The sequence below is a fragment of the Pectinophora gossypiella genome, chromosome 11, assembly GCF_024362695.1.
Source record: "Pectinophora gossypiella chromosome 11, ilPecGoss1.1, whole genome shotgun sequence".
Classification (NCBI taxonomy): Eukaryota; Metazoa; Arthropoda; class Insecta; order Lepidoptera; family Gelechiidae; genus Pectinophora; species Pectinophora gossypiella.
This window is the reverse complement of record NC_065414.1, coordinates 315391-336595: the sequence shown is the minus strand read 5'-3', so window position 1 is coordinate 336595 and position 21205 is coordinate 315391. Positions and strand designations below refer to the sequence as shown.

The 21205-nt window shown below is 38.4% G+C and overlaps 1 long non-coding RNA gene across 1 annotated transcript; it reads left to right on the top strand.

Annotated features, from left to right (window-relative positions):
- The first annotated feature begins 3393 nt into the window (after positions 1 to 3393).
- LOC126370775 (uncharacterized) lies at positions 3394 to 17282 on the top strand. Its single transcript, XR_007566920.1, has 2 exons — positions 3394 to 3454; positions 17135 to 17282. It is a non-coding gene; the product is annotated as an uncharacterized LOC126370775 (long non-coding RNA).
- Positions 17283 to 21205: the final 3923 nt, after the last annotated feature.

Sequence of the window (21205 nt, the reverse complement as noted above, 5' to 3'; positions counted from 1 at the left end):
TACGATATTTTGTATTCGTAACCTTTATATTTTCAGTTTTATTATTACAAAGTTCTTTGCTATTTTTTGCCGTTATTGCATATCAAATTAGATTGTAAGAATACGAAAACTTAGAATATGCATAAATTTCTACAAAACAAACATAACTACTGTGTAGTAAAACACTTGTACGTGTAATACTTAGTATGACAGAAGGATAGATATACGTATATAGTACATAGCCTAGCGTGAAAGAGATGAAATACATATCTCCTACTCACTAACGGTATACAGCTGAGTATGAAACAGAACAGAAATATCTTACTTTCAAGTTAAGATATTAAGAAAGCAAACACTATATCCCCATTTCGAAAAGCAGTTTCAGATAACGATTACTTCGGTCCACAACAAAACTTAAAAAGCGACCGCTAAGCTGAATTCAAAAGAATATCTTGGGATCACAATCACAATTCAAAAAGAACGTCAAACAAAACGGCGAGCATAAACGCAAAGAGTGAAAAGGCGAATCGATATGGGAAGGCAAAGGAGATACAAAGACTCAGCCAAAGGATGAATATTTAAAGCGGCGGGCAGGCGGACGTGTGCAAACGTTTTATTCCGCTACTCTCATTTTTCCAACCGACTTTTCCTTCGTAATTGACATAAATTGAGCGAGCTGATAGCGAGGTATATCGTCGTTGCGGCCAGCTTCATCGGCATATTCTCTCATTCCTCATCAAGTGTCAGGGAATATTAAATAAATGATTTCAAACGTTTGAATTGTAATAATAGATAGCGGGCACGAGAAGACAGATATTTCAATTATCCATTGTACAGTTCGATACATACCATTGTACCGTTCATCATAATTATCTATCTTAGACACAAATAGCTTTCAAAGCTTGTTGCAAGACGGTCCTGGATGGACTTTTTGTTGACGATTTCTACGGTGCATTGCTCTTACTAGGACATTGTTCATATCTTTTAATGATATCCATTATTTTAACGGGTCAATAAGTGATTACTCACATACATTATTAACACACGCCTATTTCCCATCGCGGTAAGCAGAGACTATGTTCCATTTGCTTCGATCTTATCCTTCATCAGCTCTACGTGTCCAAACCAACTTAACATTCCCTTCTCAATCTTAGACACTATATCGTCTTTTACACCACATCTCTCTCCTATCACACTGTATCTCACTCAAAAGTATTAAGAATAAGTAGTAATAAGTATAAGTAATTAAATATTATTAAATAAGTTAAAAAAATATTTATTTTGTTTTCCCAACCGTGGTCACGGTCCCTTATGTAACATTTAATCACATATCAACATGTTAAATATTATTTACTATGTAGAAAGTGCGTGAATCTTTTAAAGGGACTAAATATCTATTATGTTCATCATCACTAATTTAAGAGCCACGATCTTGTCGGTGTAGTATTCTCCATGATACTTTTGGGGAAAAATAGGGCAGTGGTTTCCCTCTTGCCTTCCGCCCCGCAACTTACTCTGTCTGACGCGAGTGGGATGGAGCCCAGAGCAGTCTATTTGAAATCCGTACTAGGACTCTATTTATCTGTCTATTATGTTTAATAACATATGGACAATTGTAACATTATGCTCGGGATGATAACTAACCGAACACATTTTATTTGGTTCGGTTAAAGAAGGGAATATAGAGTGGTGTGTCAGGTTAGCGCTGTCCGCGTGGCGATGTCATCTGAACCGATTTCATACAGAAATTACAACGGCACGCGCGAAATGCGGGCTAGCCGCAATTTAGGTCCTGCAAGCCACGAGTAGATTTCCAATTGTAATTAAAATTAAACATTACTTATTTATGCAAATTTCTCATTCTTCGGCCTCACGGCCGAAAACGGCCTCTGTGGTCCAGTGGTTGAACGTTGGTCTCACGATCCGGAGGTCCCAGGTTCGAATCCCAGTGGAACGTATCACAAAAATCACTTTGTGATCTCTAGTTTGATCAGGACATTACAGGCTGATCACCTGATTGTCCGAAAGTAAGATGATACGTGCTTTAGAAGGCACGTTAAGCCGTTGGTCCCGGTTACTACTTATGATTTAAGTGAGTAATCGTTACATGAGCCATGTCAGGGGCCTTTGATATTTTTGAATTTGAATTTGAATTTGACGACTCAATAATAACCCTGACACCAGGGTTGCTTAGGTTGGTAATCCGCCTCACAACCCACACGATAGAAGAAGTATGAAAATGTATAAAGAGAGAATGCTTTTTTTATAACATAATTGGAACTAAAGATTTGTTTCATGTCTGTCTGGCTAGAACAACGTACTTAATTGTTTTTTTTTATTGTCAGTCAATAATACATTATAAAGCAACATGTGTGTATCTTTATCGCGAAAAGTACATCATCTAGACACGTACATATATTATAACAAACATTTTCTTTTAACAAAGCCAATCGTTTCTTTTTCACAATATCAAAAATAAATCCCTTCAAAGAAAGTAACGGATTTTATTCTCCAGCCACCTTTCTAAAAAGAAAAAGCATCCAATAATCGTATTTCCACAGTATTCCCACGAAGACTACAGCCGGCCATAAAGTATACATTTTTCGCAAATCCAAACTTACGGTCGACGCTGACCCGACGGTTTTAACCGAAAAACCGAACGAGAAAACAAAAATTGAGTAGAGAATTAAAACACTCTAGAAGTTCGCATCGAAACAGTGTGGAAATTTCTCGAATAAAAGGTATGGTGGAACTTTTATTCGGTCTCTCTCAACTTTAAATTGGTCTATCATTTCGTTTGAAGTTCGTCTCATAAACACGTCGCGGGGAAGATAATCTATGCAGATACGTGCAAAGTTGGTGTGTTTGTTTGCGCTGTTCATATATTGCAACATGTGTTGTTTGTATGACTGTATCGGTTCGACTTGACTACCTGTGTTCAACTGTACTCTGTCTTTGATACGAAGCGGTCTCTTTGTGGATTTCAAAGTAGTTCTCTACTGTATTTGAAATGTTTCTTGTTTAAAAGATGCTCTAAGTGATGCAAAGCTTGATTGATATAGGTAGTTCAGTTGGAAAACATAAAATCCAATTAAAATCGTTTATTTTCAATGTATCATTATAAAATTCTTCCTTTTTTATTTTGGTGCAATAAAGTATACATACATAAACAGCCTATATACGTCCCACTGCTGGGCACAGGCCTCCCCTCAATCAACCGGAGGGGATATGGAGCATACTCCACCACGCTGCTCCAATGCGGGTTGGTGGAGATAAAGTATATTTAAACTGAATTGAAGGACTAATTGGCGTGTTAGGGCGGTATTGGCCCCGATTCCTGCAGACACCGCCTAATTTTATTTTAAGTTATATCCGTCATTTTCATATCCGTCGAAAAGGAAAGGGACGGATGATTCACAGCTCTTAATTTTAGGAAGAATGAGTAAATGAATGAATAACCCGGGCGAATCAAAAGGTACGTCGCTGGTATGCAATCCGTTTGACGTGCTGTCTTCGTGCTGACGTACTTAACTGTGTCGGGTTATTGACGGATGTAAAATTTTTATACGGTTGGTTTAGATTTGTGCTTAAAATTGACGTGTGATCCATAAATTTTATGCTTGTCGATTACCCGTCCCTTTCCTTTTCGGCGGATAAGAATATGACAGATATAACTTAAAATAAAATTAGATGGTATTTACAGGAATTAGCACCATTAATAAACTATCCTCAGCTGCTCTCAAGATCGTGTCAAAGTGACAGTTCTCATATAAAAACAGGGACTTGAGCATAGTCTTGAGGGCAGTCTCAGCTGAGATTAGTTTAGTAATACCACCCGAAATCTGTTTAGTAATAACCACTTGATGTATATATTTTTTGTAATTATGCTATATTTCTTATTACTTCCGCTATTTCCCTATATTTTTAAATATAGATTATTATCTATACAGAGAAGAAGTCATTATGATAAAGCTTTATAAACGACCAGAAATTCTCTCGTAACGTACTCGGATAACACTCTAAAGAGAATAACTGGATATAACACAACTTCCGCAGAGATAGCGCGGGCAAAGTACAAAGATTACAGTAGGTCCACTCCATTATAGTAAGGTAGAAATACAAAAACGCTTTCCAGTCCAATATTCCACAAAGGTTAACAAATGTTTCCTGCGATAATAACTCAAACTCTAAAGGATTTGTTAAGTTATCGTCACATAAACATATATAAGTCATTTAAACTCTTTATTTTTCACTTCCCTTCCACCGACTGCAATTGGAATACCATCGTATGTAAGTTTATAAATTATGTACTTAGGTAATACAAACTGGATTTAAAAAAAAAGAAAGGAAAACATGAAACAGTAGGACTAGGGCCCTGTGCTGGGAGGTTTTCTGGCCACGTCTTTCCCTCAGCGTTACAGATTCCGATGTGGTAGTAGTTTTACAGCTAGTTACATAATAATTATGTACTTAATTTAATTTTTGACGTTCAAAAGGCGCTAACTTTGTAAGCCAATTTTGAAAAATAAATATTTTTGATTTTATTTCTATTTTGAATTTTATCTACACGAAGAAGAAAAAGCTTTAGGCACTTGTTAGTAAAAAAATGCACCTTCTAGACGTTTATTATATGAAGTAAACCTACTGTGCTCTTTACACTAGGTATGTCGCGGGGTTGCACAGCCCGCGTCGTATGAGTCCCTCGGGCTGGCTTGACAACTATCAACTCCATTACATTACCGACGGCTGTCCAGGGTTGTGACTACACGTCAGGACGTCACTGCGGGGACGTGTGCAGAGCCACGGATAGGATATCAGATTCACTATTTCCTATGCGATAATAATAATTAGGTATGTGATACTTTACAAAAAAGGTTATTATAAAGTGATTATTTAGAAAATATGAATGCATGGGATTAACTGTCTAAGAACTGATATTAGGCAGCTAAATTAAAGATATATTTGAATTTGATAATAGATCAGATGATGTGTAATTTTGTTAAATGACGAAGTTTTACTAGCATCAACGTAGCATCACGTCTCATGTATCCCCGAAGGGGTAGAAAGATATGTATATTATTTATACCCACTCTTTGCCAGTTCCATTTATGCCCCATATATTATTTTAATAGGTTGGAGGATCTCGGTGACGAAGCGGTAAACGCGCTCGGTCTGCGATTGTTGAAGTTAAGTAACTTTCGCAAAGGCCGGTCATAGGATGGGTGACCACAAAAATAAAAGTTTTCATCTCGAGCCCCTCCGTGCTTCGGAAGGCACGTTAAGCCGTTGGTCTCGGCTGCATTAGCAGTCGTTAATAACCATCAATCCGCACTGGGCCCGCGTGATGGTTTAAGGCCCGATCTCCGTATCCATAGGGAAGGCCCGTGCCCCAGCAGTGGGGACTTTAATGGGCTGATGATGATATAATAGGTGGCGAACCTATTACAATTGACTTTCACTGTGACGTAGTTGGATTGAATCCAGCTCGGGCGTAAACGAATCGAGGGTTGAAAGCCAAATGGGTTTAAGCGACATTTTGGGCGAAACTGACTTATATATATATTCGGAATCAGCGATTTTTTCCGCGTCGACTGATCTTGGTTTCAGATCAATCGAAGCTACTTTTTGGCGCTTCAACCAATTAGCACTTTGGGTACATTTTTAAAAACCCGTGTTTCAACCGACAAAAAAATGCACAAGATTCTGGGCGGGTGGCAAATCAGTCGTATTCCGGGATATGAGTCGGTCACATAAGCTGTTATGTCTTTTCATTTTCATGATTTGAAGTCTGTTAAAGCGTTTTCCCTGACAGTGTTTTGTTATAGATAAGTCGGTTAAATCATTTGTCCTTAGACGAAACGAAAATAGATTTGGCGCTTAAATCTTTTTGCTTTAATCCAGATTTTATAAATATTGTCGCTTCAACCGTTTTGCCTTCGACAGTTTAAAAGTAAAATTGGCACTTGAACTGTTTTGCCTTTACCGAAAATATTCATAGAATTTGACTTCAGCTATTTATGCTACATTTTTTTAAATTTTTTGTCGTATAAAACAACTATCATTTTCTTTTGAAAGGACTTAAAACGTTTTTCCAAAACAAAAAAGAAATAATGTTAACATTTCAGTCATCGCAATTTTGTATGAAACCTTGTGCCCGCATCACTTCAACATATCAAAATAAGTATGGGCAGGTCCTGGTTGGGCGGTTCACACAGCTAAAAATTACGATTGGGAAGACCGGGAGTGTGCGTGTCATCATGTCACCCAAGCCGTATCCGTTGATAGTGACTTCTATTTGTGTCTATCCCAAGTCGTTGTTGTGGTAGACTTTGACGTGGCTAGCGGAACCGAACTTCGAATTGAAGATCTGGTAACATGGCATACAATCAAGCTGGCCAGCCGAGTTTACCGTGTAATTGTAGGAAGGTTTCCGTTGAGTTTTCCGTATTTGGCGTCTTGGACTAAGATTTTCGAGGACTATATCACGCGCTATTCCAGGTTCAGACACACTCATCCCAACTATCAGTTGGCATGTTGAAAGCCACATGTTTGCGCTTGAGTACGTCTTTGTACCGCAGGTATTGTCCACCTTGTTTACAGTTCCTTCTAGACACCTGGAAATAGAAAACCTTTCTGTCATCCATTCGCATGACGTGACCGTACCATCGTAGGTGATGTTTTATGATGAGAGCTTCTATTCCGAATATGCCAGAACGACGTAATACTTCTGTTATTGGAAAACCATCTTGCCGCTTTATGCGAAGGATGGACCTTAGACATTTAAAGTGTTACGTATCAAGTACGCCGCTGAGACTTTGTACACTAATATTTTAAGTTTTCCAAAGGCTGCAACCGCACCTGTTATCCGGGCTGGCAACTTCGATGACTTTGGAGTCATTTCATATTTGAGAACCCAAATATTTTAATTTTGAAACTTCCTCCAGCTCAGCGCCATTTAAAGCAACATTGAAAGAAGCTACATCCCCGAAGCATCCTCTGGATGGTTATTTTAAAAGGGTTTTGCACAAAACTATAAATATTCTGGTGTATGACTTAATTGAATCGGCCATTCCTCGGCCAGTTTGGTTAACTGACGCATAGATGTGAGACGTGAGAGATCAAAAATGATCTTATTCATTTTAGCCTTAATTTCAATTAAGCTATAAATAACAATTCCACAGACTATCCCACTTATGCGTGATACAGAAGCGATATATAAAGAAAATAGACTAAGAACCATGGCTCCATGTGTTATGACATAGCCTTGTTTCGCGCCGTAGGTAACGACGAATAGCTCTGAAAAGTTCTGAAAGTTCTGTTCTGAAATCAAACTGTCGTCATGATATTGTCGTATCAGGATAAGTCATAACTTTTCAGGACAATCTGTTTTCTTTAGAGCAATCCACAAGCCGCGTGAAGCCTCACGCAGCACATAACAAAGGCCGATGTTGTTCAAGCCTTTTGGCCTGAATCTGTTTAATAACAAAACCGTACCCCCATATCTCTGTCCGGACAAAATCATCATTGGGTTTCCGGAAGTACCATTTCTGCATCACGGGATAGAATAACGTTAAGGCTAAAATTTAATATCGATCGCCATCGACTCGCAAAGAGGAAGAAGGCTAAAATCATTCCAGCAGCTGACTCCCATATCTTCAGGATGAGTTTGTATAACCAGTTATTAAGGTGTAGGCATTTATACAGTTCAGATGGTATTTTTGATGTGTTGGTATTCGTCATCCTTTTTAGCGCGGTAAGAAGTTCTTCAAAGGTCGGGGGTGCCGCTAGATCTTAAGCGAAACCCCCGACCTTGTTGTAAGAAACTCGACCGATATGTTGTAACAAACAAGTCACTATTGGGATTTAAGACATCGTTAAAATGTGTCCAAAGCGCTGCTAATAAGTCTTTCTGATCAGTGAGGCGTTGGGTCTTTTCCTTGTTGTAGATTGAAACTCTCTTCAAAGTTTGTGGCCGAAAACAGTCTTGAAGCTGTCGAAAATCTACCGGAACTGGATTGATAGGAATCAGCATAGAGCTGAATTTCACAAGCTTATTCCACCTGGCATTTGTTTTTGAGACATATGGTGACAGAAAAGCCCGCCTGTAGTTCCCCACGAGCTGATTTTCACGTTAGAACCATCGCACCAATCTTAGTTTTGCGGTCTGGTTTACCAACCAATAACTTCGGTAGAGCAGAGCACAGCTATAAAAATGCTCGGCAAAGGAACACCATCTATTTATTATTATTATCATCTATATTATCTCATCGACAGATGTGTCTGCTGCGATTTCCGACGTATCTCGGCTTTAAAAGCATGATCGAGTTCTGTTATTGTTTGTCAACTTCGACGGTATCTTATGGCCAGCTCGAAGTGGAGGTTTTAGGCGCAAATGTAACAGAAATTTTGATCAAACAAGTCGCTGATCTATCCACCCCTGGCCGCCTCTTAATATGAGAGCAATCACTGCAGTCTGTCCTAGTACCGCGTACCATCTAGTAGGAGCCAGTGCTTGGAACTTGCATCCAGCCACGTGGTCTTAAATTTTTCATATAAAATTTTTCATACAGTAAATCGGAATTTAAATTTTTCATACAGTAAATCGGAAACAGGTTGTGATAGTGAGATTAAACTCAGCACAGAGTATAAGCATATTAAGTCTTTTTCAAAGCTATTTGTTTCTTTTATTGCCCGCATTCAGTTGGTGACAGTCATCTGTCATCCGCCATCATACGCGGTTTACCATATACTTAAAAAGTCGAATTAAGCATGTGTAACAATATTTATGGTTATATTCTAGATCCTGTTTCTTAATTAAATCGATTTACTCATTATATCCGCCGTGATTTTTCCTAATATTGTAAGGTACAAATATCTGTAAATGCCTTGCCCGACTAAAATCTCTCCCAGGAAAAACGGCTAAAGGACCGACTTTATTTCCGATCTTACTAATATTTGGATTTCATACAATTGAAATTAGTAGCGGATGGTCACTTAAGATATTTTCCTTCCCTGTCATATAACCTTTTATGGAGGTTAAGCTGATTTGCCTCTAGTCTTCTTTTTTTAAGAAGTCGTTTAACTCATTTAGCTTTAGTCAAACTAATAAGTGAGAGGTCTCTTAAAGCATTTTGCTTTTAGCCAATATTTGGCTCTAGTGGATATCAACCGTTTTTCCTTCAACTGTAATTTAGTTCAATTGAGCCATTTTGTATTAAGCGACTTCTAAAATCTATAACTGATGTGTTTTTCGAACCAAATAAATACAAAATTGTGCAACGTTTAATTCAAAATAATTCTTAGCATTTTGAACACTTTTGATTCAGTAGTTTTTTTTATATGAATTTTTTTCGAAAAAATGAAACTTTAAATGGCTCTCCTGTAAAGTTCACAAAATGTCGCTTAAACCCATTTGCCTTTCAACCCTCGGAATGATTCTCGAATCTGATTGAGTATCATGTACTCGGCGGTGAAGATTCCCGAGAAATGCGTTTTGGAGAAATGTGACTTGTTTTGTTTTGGGGTGGTTTCCTATTCGCAGTCGGAAGGTCAGACAGGCAGTCCATTCTGATTAAAACCGGTCATGTCAAGGCTTCAAGTTATATAAGTGGACCCTGAGAAAACGGAGTAACGCGAAGAAGATGACTTATTTTTTTTACATACATACATACCTATGCCTATTTCCCACCGGAGTAAGTAGAAACTATCGAATTCCATTTGCTCGATTCTGACATAAGTACTTCTCTTGCTTCCTCCATATTCTTCAATCGCCCTTAGTTTTTAAAGTGAAGTAATGAGCAATATTTTGAAAGATTTTGTTATAAGTGAAGCACGTTACGTAGTCAATAACTAGTGTAGTCTCCAGGACGTGACTCTCACGTTAGTAACAAGGCAAGCACAAGTCGGTCTCTTGTTTACATGACGAATTAGTCTGATCACAGTTATCCTCCAAACTTTACGACTGACAAGTTTCATCTCCATACCAAATTGTGTTTGGCAAAGTTCTAAGCAACTATGTTTGATGGAAAATTTGAGTTATGCGAAGGAGAACAAAGGCAGATCCAACTATTATAAGATTTAATTTGGAGATACTTGAGCGGAGTTGAGTAAATATTCGATATCTATTAGCGTGCAGCTCTTTATAACGCAATAACTTCAAACTGAGTACCCATGTCGTTCATCAAGCTTTTGTGTCTTGTCGAAAGGTATTCAATGGTATGGTGTCAGACATCACACACACAGTTGCGCGTCTATGTGTAAAACGAGGTGTTTTATTTGAAGTGTCCGGGGTGTGGTAGAGTGCCAATAACAAATTATTTTAAGGTCAGGTCGAAAGTTGGACACGAGTTTTATCGTCACAGAATTGTGACAGCATTCCCTACTGTTCACTTGACGCGGACACTCACTCCACTATCCTTTACAGCGACAATAAAAAAGGCAACATTTTAAACCGCAGTGCACACTGGCGTAATTCAACGGGTAATTGAATTCCTATCCGAGTACGGTGAAATATACGCGCTGTGTCGCCAGTAATTCTGTTAACGCGAGCGTTTCAAGGTGATGCACGCGGAAAATTTAGCTTTTTCTACACTTAACTCTTTTACTAATTCTAAAAGATAATTCAGCTGCCTACAAATTCAAATATACTTTATTGCACCAAAATAAAAGAAAATATTTACAAAAGAGACTTATTTACATGTAGTTAAGTACATGGCAAATGGCGGCCTTATCCCTTAAAGCAGTTACTTCCGGACAAGCATAACGCGAGGAAATATGTAAAAAATAAAAGTTTTCGTGTGCAAACTAAGTACAATTTACCAATAAATACATGCACTATAATAAATTCAAATTCAAAAATACCTTTATTCAGTAGGTAACATATTTACACTTTGAATCGTAAATTTTTACATAACGAACGTATCATCCGCCTAAAACTACTGCAGCTTCTCACAACCTGTATAGCCGGGGAAAAGAAGCTGCAAGAAAAACCTCGACACAGAGCCCTAGACGTTCTTTAAAAAAAATATACATTTATATTATCAAAATAAATAATAATATACCTATATAAATAGAAAATGTTTTTTTTTTTTGACGTGACTTGTTGTAGATTTGCCGCAGATGGCATTAACTACTTGGCCGGACAAATGGGGAGCGCTGAAGGCTCTCACCCGGTACAACGTTTAAGACAACAGGCCTGAGGGTGCCCAGTTGGGCGCGAACCTCGGCTCAGGGCGTCGTCTGAGAGGAAGAATATTGAAAGGATTAATCGACCCTAGTGGGTCGATAGCGATTACCGCTGAATGAGGGAAATCGTCGACCACGCCGGCGGGGTCGGTATCGGGGTTCTGAAGTGTTTGGTGTCGCGAGCTGATTGGCTGCCTCTATGGCTAGAGTAATCGGGTCGTCGGGATCATATATTACGTCTTTCGGACGCCGATACTTGTCAGTACCGTTCCTAAGCGGGATGTATTCGGAAGCCGCAATTACCAGGGGAAAATAGAAAATGCAATGTACGTCCTTCTAGGTCTTCCTCTGCAAGCCCCACCACCAACAACCCACCCACCCACAACCAACCTTCGCTTTATATGCTGCGTAATCCTATTATCATTCATCCGCTCTACGTATCCAAACCAATTTAACATTCCCTTCTCAATCTTAGTCACTATATCGTCCTTTACACCACATCTTTCTCTTGTCACACCCCACCCAAATCCACCCGCACTCTCGGGAAATGCTTTTAAAAGGCATGTGACCTAACCTGTATTAATTGGAAGACTTCGCTCAGACAGGCAGTCGCTGCTGTAAAAAACCGGCTCTGTCAAATCTTCAGGTTAGGTAAACGGACCCTGTGAAAACGGAATAATGTTAGGGAGATATTGATGATAATATTGTCTAACAGGCGGTGGGTTTGTTACAGGATACCTCATCCTTCGCCATGACACATCATGCCTAGGTTCTATGGTTACCAATGCTCAGTCACGTCACTAATTTAAGAGCAACGCTCTTGTCGGTGTAGCATTCTCCATGCTAATTTTTAGGGAAAAATAGGGCAGTGGTTTCCCTCTAGCCTTCCGCCCCGCAGTACTCTGTCTGACGCAAGTGGGATGGCGCCCAGAGTAATCCATTTCAAAGCCATACTATTACTCCTGTCCTCTGCCTCTAAATAGTACTGACAGTTACTGCTGCCCAGTATAGCTACAGAATAAAACATTCTATGTCTTTTTATTGCCTAATTTCTGCGTAATCTTTTAAATATTTCAGATTACTTTAGTAATGAGATTGTATATCATCGCAACTCATTAATTATGTTCAATCGATTTGATATAACGAGCGTCCTTCATAATATTTTCAATTCAAAATTGAATATTTAACACAAAAATAATATTTGTAACTACGATAATATTATGTAATATATTCTTCTTCCAGGCAACCAGTGGATAGGAAACATTATTACAATTTGGTGCGGGACAGTGCAACATCTAGTGGGCGTCATACGGCTGATGATGATATTCTTTTTCTATCGTGTGGGTTAAGAGGTCGATTACCAATCTCAACAACCCTGGTTTCATGGTTATTACTGAACCGCCTACTATCTGGCATGACTCATGTAACGACCACGTACTTACATCTGTAAGTAGTAACCGGGACCAACGGCTTAACGTAATGTAACATTAATATGTATGTATGTATTTATATTTATACATTTCTATTTTATTTTATTTATTTATTTTACTTTTACTTGTTTTTTTATTTATAGTATTTATTATTTTATACTAGATGTTGCACTGTCCCGCACCAAATTGTAATAATGTTTCCTATCCACTGGTTGCCTGGAAGAAATTGCTGCTTAGCAATAAGGCCGCCAGATTGTACTGTATCTATCATCATCTGTGTTAATTTGTTTTGTATATTGTGTGCAATAAAGTATATTTGATTTGATTTGATTTGATTAATATCACATTATTCCACAAACAATTCGTAGTAAGGGTAATTCCATGGTCTCTGCCGACCCCAGTGGTGAATAAGCATGATAACGCGTATGTATAAATAAACAGTTAAATCATAACATTGGTGAGGAGCTCGGTGGCGCAGCGGTAAACGCGCTCGGTCTGCGATTGTTGAAGCTAAGCAACTTACGCAAAGGCCGGTCATAGGATGGGTGACCACAAAAAAAGTTTTCATCTTGACCTCTTCCGTGCTTCGGAAGGCACGTTAAGCTGTCGGTCCCGGCTGCATTAGCAGTTGTTAATAACCATCATGGGGCCGTGTGATGGTTTAAGGCCCGATCTCCCTATCCATCCATAGCGAAGGCCCGTGCCCCAGCAGGGGACGTTAATGGGCTGATGATGATGATAACATGATTAGGAACAAAACAAAATCACCAGAGCGAAATCCATTTAAAGGCGGAACGGATCCCACACAAACGCATCAGTCGCGTAACATATTCGCACTAAATGCGAAGAACAACAGAATACATGACGCTATAAAAAATAGTTCACTAAACTAGCACTAGCAGAGAATTGATGACGTAGTAGATTGACGAGTTGGTTCGAACCGAGTTTATTCGCTGCATGCCCAGCCAGCAATGGAAATGAGGGTGTAAAAATGTCGCCATAGCTCAACGGAGAGCGCGATACGGTCGCATCGGTCTACAATTCGATTTTCGAAATTCACAACTGAAATGTACTTGTAAATGGAACTCTCAAAACGGGAATTTATAATGTATTTGCGATACTGACTTTGATTTTGAATATCACTGTATTTGACTGTATTTGATGGTAAGTACAAATTGATTTGAGTATACTATTAGTAGCAATTTAGGCTCTAAATATGAAAACAATAACGGGCACGATCTTTTATTTGTTTACATTTGTATACTAAGGTATACAAATACCTTTGTTGGTAGAGAAACTTACGCCTATTTCCCATCGAGGTAAGCAGATACTATGGAGTACATTTGCTTCGATCCTGGCATGTTTTATTTGGTATTTGTAGGTAGGATTTATCAGGAAATCTACTGCGGAATATTATCTCAACTACTTGATTGATTGAAATGATTAATTTATTGATTGACTGTGAAGCACCTTAAAACAGGGCAAATCAAGTAGGTATCTCTCACGCCCCCGTTTCGACACGGACACGAGTCTACAGTCAACATGTACAGTATCAAGCAGCCCCCGTCCGGGCCCCATTAGTTCAGCACTCTACTTCTCTTATTTCACCAACTAGTTAGTATACGGGTATTTGCGCGGCCACCAGTCAACTCCGGTTGGAAAATGCTTTTAAAATGTCAAAGGAAGCACTTACGTTAAGGTACTTAGTTAAAAAACGAAGCAAGAGGTCATTCCGTGAAACCGTGACAAAGGAATCCATGATAGCTGCTCGGAGTACGCGTGACTTACATTGTAGTGTCGCGGGTTAGAATCCTGGCTTGGGCTCCAAACCACTGAGTTTCAAGTCATGTATAGATCATACAAAATTGGCTACTTCACAGTTGTAACAATAAAATATGAAATACTAGCGACCCGCCCCGGCTTCGCTCGGGTGCAATGCTGAGGAAAAAATGAAATTAATTACGACATCACATTAAAAACCTCAAAAATAACAGTATTTCTCCACTATTTAATGGATGTTATCTATACTTATAATAAATCTGTAGAGAGGTTAATTCTGTACATTAAATATTTTTTCAAAATAACTATCAGGGGGTGATAAGTGATCGATACTGATGCCAAAAATGCAATCAGTAAAATTTTTGTCTGTCTGTCTGTATGTTCCTTATAGAAACAAAAACTACTGGACGGATTTTAATGAAACTTGGTACAATTATTCTTTACACTCCTGGGCAGGTTATAGTATACTTTTCATCACGCTACAATCAATAGGAGCAGAGTAGTGAAGGGAAATTTTGGGAAAACGGGAGAAGTTACTCCATTTTTTAAGCTTCCGTCACGTGAGCGAGCAGCCTTAATTGTTAAAGTTACATAGAAATCATGTATGACGGAAATATCTAAATACATACGTATATATAAAAGGAGAAACTGACTAACTGACATATCAACGCACAGCCTAAACGGCTAAACGTAGGCACTTGAAATTTGGAAGGAACGTAGCTTAGTTACCATAGAGGTGCACTAAGAAAGGAATTTCCGAAATTCCCACGAGAACGGGAATTAGCGGGAAAATCCTTTTGTATGAAAAATCTAAACCACTCAAGTTAGACGTTTGAAATTTGTCATGCAGATACCTTAAGTACCGTGGAGGTGCACTAAGAAAGGAATTCTCGAAATTCCCACGGGAACGGGAATTAGCGGGAAAATCCTTTTTTATGAAAAATCTAAACCACTCAAGTTAGACGTTTGAAATTTGGCATGCAGGTACCTTAGATACCGTAGAGATGCACTAAGAATGGAATTCCCGAAATTCCCACGGGAACGGGAATTAGCGGGAAAATCCTTTTGTATGAAAAATCTAAACCACTCAAGTTAGACGTTTGAAATTTGGCATGCAGATACCTTAGGTACCGTAGAGGTGCACTAAGAAAGGAATTCCCGAAATTCCCACGGGAACGGGAATTAGCGGGAAAATCCTTTTGTATGAAAAATCTAAACCACTCAAGTTAGACGTTTGAAATTTGGCATGCAGGTACTTTAGTAAACTTAAAGCTTAGTTGCAACAGGATATTACAAAATTCTCACGGGAACGGTAGTTAGCGGGAAAAAACATTTGTATGAAAAAAACAAATCTAAATAAAAGGAGAAACTGACTGACTCAGTGACTGACATATCAACGCATAGCCTGAACGGCTAAACGTAGGCATTTGAAATTTGGAAGGGACGTAGCTTAGGTACCGTAGAGGTGCACTAAGAAAGGAATTTCCGGAATTCCCACGGGAACGGAAATTAGCGGGAAAATCATTTTGTATGAAAAATCTAAACCGCTTAAGTTAGACGCTTGAAATTTGGCATGCAGGTACCTTAGTTAACTTAAAGCTTAGTTGCAACAGGATATTGCAAAATTCCCACGGAAACGGGAGTTAGCGGGAAAAAAATCATTTGTATGAAAAAATCGAAACCGCGTAAGATAGATGTTTTCAATTCAATTCAATTAAATTATTTATTGCATTCCATGTAGTACAATGGGGTGTTACATAGGCATAGGAACTAAAACATGGACCCTGTAGGGCACAGCAACGTTGAAGGGAAGAGTGTGTATTAAAATTAAAACTCAATGAACAATCAATTCAAAAAAAAAATCAATTCAATCAATTGATTCAATCTAGCATGCATGCATACCTTAGTAAATATAAAGTTTATTTATGGCTGTATTTTGAAAAATGGGACTTATTGGGAAAAAATTGTATGAAAAAATCTAAACTGCATAAGTTAGATGCTTGAAATTTTATATGCACTCCCACACATACAAAGATCTCTCTTTTATAACACGCCACGCGGACGAAGTCGCGGGCAAAAGCTAGTTATACATATAAACCTTCCTCTTGAATCACTCTATCCATTAAAAACAAAGTGCATCAAAATCCGTTGCGTAGTTTTAAAGACTCAAGCGTACGTAGGAATATAGGGACACAAAAAGCGACTTTGTTTTATACTACGGAGTAATGTCAGATATGGTAGTTTATCATTGAACGATAATTATCAATAGTTTAAATGCGATTTTTATCTATGTACAAGACTCGAATCACGGGCGGCCATGATTGAGCTTCGTCACTGTTTGACAGTTTCTTTGCTAATTGAAATGTGACGTCACTGGACAAAATGTCACGTGACCAACCGTTTTCGCGAGAAATTTGAAATTAATGAAGGAAAATATGTTTTTTTCTGTTATATAAAGCTTTTTCGAGAAAATAAATACTTTACAATAAGCGTTTGTATTTTTTTAAATACTTATTCGAAAATTGTCAAGTAGCCCATTGATATCACGTGGTTTCCAGGATTTGTGTTCAGTTAATGGCATTAAAAGTAAATCTTTTTACTTAGCGCGGTAGTGGCCCCGATTCCTGCAGACACCGCCTAATTTTATTTAAAGTTATATCCGTCATTTTCATATCCGTCGAAAAGGAAAGGGACGGATGATTCACAGCTCTTAATTTTAGGAAGAATGAGTGAATGAATGAATAACCCGGGCGAATCAAAAGGTACGTCGCTGGTATGCAATCCGTTTGACGTGCTGTCTACTTAACTGTGTCGGGTTATTGACGGATGTAAAATTTTTAGACGGTTGGTTTAGATTTGTGCTTAAAATTGACGTGTGATCCATAAATTTTATGCTTGTCGATTACCCGTCCCTTTCCTTTTCGGCGGATAAGAAAATGACAGATATAACTTAAAATAAAATTATATGGTATTTACAGGAATTAGCACCATTAATAAACTAATCTCAGCTGAGTCTACCCTCAAGATAATGCTCAAGTCCCTATTTTATATGAGAAATTGACATGATCTTGAGAGCAGTCTCGAAGCTGAGATTAGTTTATTAACACCACCCTTAAACAGTCTATATACGTGTGCTGGGCACAAGCCTCCCCTCGACCAATCGGAGTTGGTATGGAGCATACTCCACCACGCTGATCAACGTCGGGTTGATTTTGTGCACTTACTATAAACTTAGTTAAAATAAATAAATAACAAAGTGATATTGTAGTGAGTCGCAAGTTTCACTTATAATTATCACGAGACATAACACAAGCTCCAATCGCTTCATCTACCTCAATAGCCAACGAAGGCAAGAATTTAATGCATTAATATTACATAATTAAAAAAAAATAACAGTTATACTACACATTGTTACAAAGCACAACATTGAATGTACCCTCGTTACCCCTAAGCACTAATCAGGACCCTCTCGGCTACAAAGGACTGAGGAACTGTACCTCTGGAGTGCCCTCCGGAGGCGATGACGCGTGAAATTGATTCCTGGCCTTATCTACGACTTTGTTTTAATAGACTTTCTAAAATATTCACGTATCTTCACTCGGGTACGAATAAATTATAATATCCAATATCAGTTTCTTGGAAAAACGTCTGAGGTTGCTAATTTAAGGACATTTTTCTCTTAATGTAAAACCTTCTAACGGCTACGACTCTTGATAAAGGAATCTGTTGTTACTTCATCAAACACAGATGTATTTAGGTTAGGGAGGCGTGGGTACTTAGTTCATCTTGCGATGAGTGTACCTCTGACTACTTCAATTGGGTTATAGTCGTGAGCTTAAGTAAATAAAGCTTTAGTAACGTAAATAACATATACTTACGTATATTATGGAGAAAATGAGAACAAATTTTACAACCTGGGGGTTTAAAAAGGCCATTTGTGCGTACAAAAGTAAGTGCGCTATGCAAACAAACGTCAAATAGCAATATTGCTTTTTCAGATGAATTGCTTCGATGTGGCATTTTTAACCCCTGATCTCATTTTTATTGGGCCATACTACATAGAGGTATCAAAGATATTGCCGATACCTTCTATCAGTTTATCACACTTAGCCCGCCCGCAGCCCATGACATATATTATGTAACCCAACCCGTCCTATTACTACCCTTTACTCTTCGCGATCATGTTTCGTGGCTGCTGGGCTGAGAGCATATTATTTTCGGGTCAAGAGCCTTTCGGGTGCTGTCATATGTCAACATCAATTCTATTATACGCCACACGGTGCCCGCCATTCGGCGTCGTTTGTCAATTTGCTGCATGCAGTTGGCACTTGTATATAATAGTCAGTCTCGAACTGATGGATGGTTGGTATCGCTCTTTTTTGCGTTCCACGAACACGTATAACTGGTTTGACATGCTCGTTAAAACACAATGCGTTGAGATAGAAAGTCGAAATAAAAGCTGCGTGTTGCTGAACAGAAATATTTTATACTAAATATTGGGGACATAGTCGAAATCACTTTGTGACACTGTCCTTTGTTTGGTAAGGACTTATCAGGCTTGAATCACCTGATTGTCCGAAAAGGTAAGATGATTCCGTGCTTCGGAGGGCACGTTAAGCCGTTGGTCCCGGCTATTAGCCGTAAAAACGCCTCCACCAACCCGCAGTGGAGCAGCGTGGTGGAGTATGCTCCATACCCCCTCCGGTTGATTGAGGGGAGGCCTGTGCCCAGCAGTGGGATGTATATAGGCTGTTTATGTATGTATGTATTTGTGTAAACGAGTATACGGAAGCGGTCAGATACACATGATATATTTACTAAATATTTATTTATGTTGTGACGAGAATTAAGAAAGGGATGTTCAGATGGTTCCGACATGTAGAGAGAATGTTTGAAAGTAGACTTACTAAAAGATTTATGATGCGGGTGTAAGTAGGGCGATCAAATCCAGGATAACTTATAGAGAGGTCCAGGTTACGGGTCTAAACTGATGAGCATGCATGAAGACTTTGATGAGCGTAGAGGAAGTGAAAAAGATGTGTCAGCATTGTAGAAATGGGAAACAGGCTTTGAAATAGGCGTTATTGTATATAGTATGTATGTAAGCAATTATATTTATTTTCTTTTAAATCTCAATTTCTCATCATCATCATCATCAGCCCATTAACGTCCCCACTGCTGGGGCACGGGCCTTCCCTATAGATGGATAGGGAGATCGGTCCTTAAACCATCACGCGGGCCCAGTGCGGATTGACGGTTATTAACGACTGCTAATGCAGCCGGGACCAATGACTTAACGTGCCTTCCGAACCACGGAGGAGCTCGAGTTGAAAACTTTTTTTTTCGTGGTCACCCATCCTATGACCGGCCTTTGCGAAAGTTGCTTAACTTCAACAATCGCAGACCGAGCGCGTTAACCGCTTCGCCACTGAGCTCCTCGATTTCTCAGTTGCCTTCTATGACACGGCCGGGAAGTTAGCAGTGGCAGTTTCGAAAATTGAAAGTTATTTCTCAGAGTTCATTAATAATTGAGCGTTCAAATAACAATACTGCAGAAGTAGTTATTTAACTGTACCTGTGTTGCTTCTTTTGGTGTTATAAAGTAGACACACACAGACACATAGCAGAGAGCACTTAATAGAAATACTGCTTAGTGCTACTTAAGTGCTCATGCAATACTCAATCAGTTATCTATAATAAATCGTCTTCCAAGTTAATGCCCGCCTCGAACCTCAAAACAACCATTTTTCTTACCAAAATATTGAAAAAGGGATAAAGTTTTAAATTACATAAAAGGGCGTATTACCTCAATCTGAGGCGTCGCTTCCACGTCAATTACTTAAAAGAAAGTTACAAATTTTTGTAATCTCTCCACTTAAGACGGTCGATCGTTAAGAAATGTTTGTTTTTTAATCAACTGTAAATACTAAAAAAGTATGTATCATTTTGGTAAGCTCTAATTTAGATCTTATTTGTTCTAGAAAAGGAAAATCAACGAAGTTTATTTTGTTCAAAGGTATAATACTTACCAATCACCGTACAGATTTTTATGGGCAGTTTTTACGGTGCAATATGTGCGACTGTGGAATTCTTTACCTCCCGCCATCAGAGTAGCTAATTCTCTTCAGAGTTTTAAAAATCTGTAACGTGCTCATTACGAGTCGTTGTGTGGATATTAATATACTTAACGTATTTTATCCTTTAGTAGTTACAGGAAACTATTGTCATAAAATATCTACATGTAATGTCATATTTAATTAAAATATATACGTCTCATATAAATGGGTATATGTATGTATGTATTTATATTTATATATTTCTATTTTATTTTTATTTATTTAAGTGTTTTACTTTTATTTGTTTTTTTTTTTATTTATTTATAGTATTTATTATTTTATACAAGATGTTGCACTGTCCCGCTCCAAATTGTAATAATGTTTCCTATCCACTGGTTGCCTGGAAGAAATTGCTGCTTAGCAATAAGGCCGCCAGATTGTACTGTATCTATCATCATCTGTGTTAATTTGTTTTATATGTTGTGTGCAATAAAGTATATTTGATTTGATTTGATTTGATTAATACAATGTATGCTGAACGAAAATCTATCTTCTCTAAGTAACTGTGATCCTGTGGTACATGCTTGCTTCTCAAACGGGGAGCGCCGGTTTGAACCCCGGTACCGAATTTGCACCAATGAGTTATAAATTTATCGTATAAATGTATAAAGGTATCGGCGCAGCGGTTAACGCGCTCGGTCTGCGATTGTTGAAGTAAAGCAACTTTCGCAAAGGCCGGTCATAGGATGGGTGACCACAAAAAAAAAGTTTTCATCT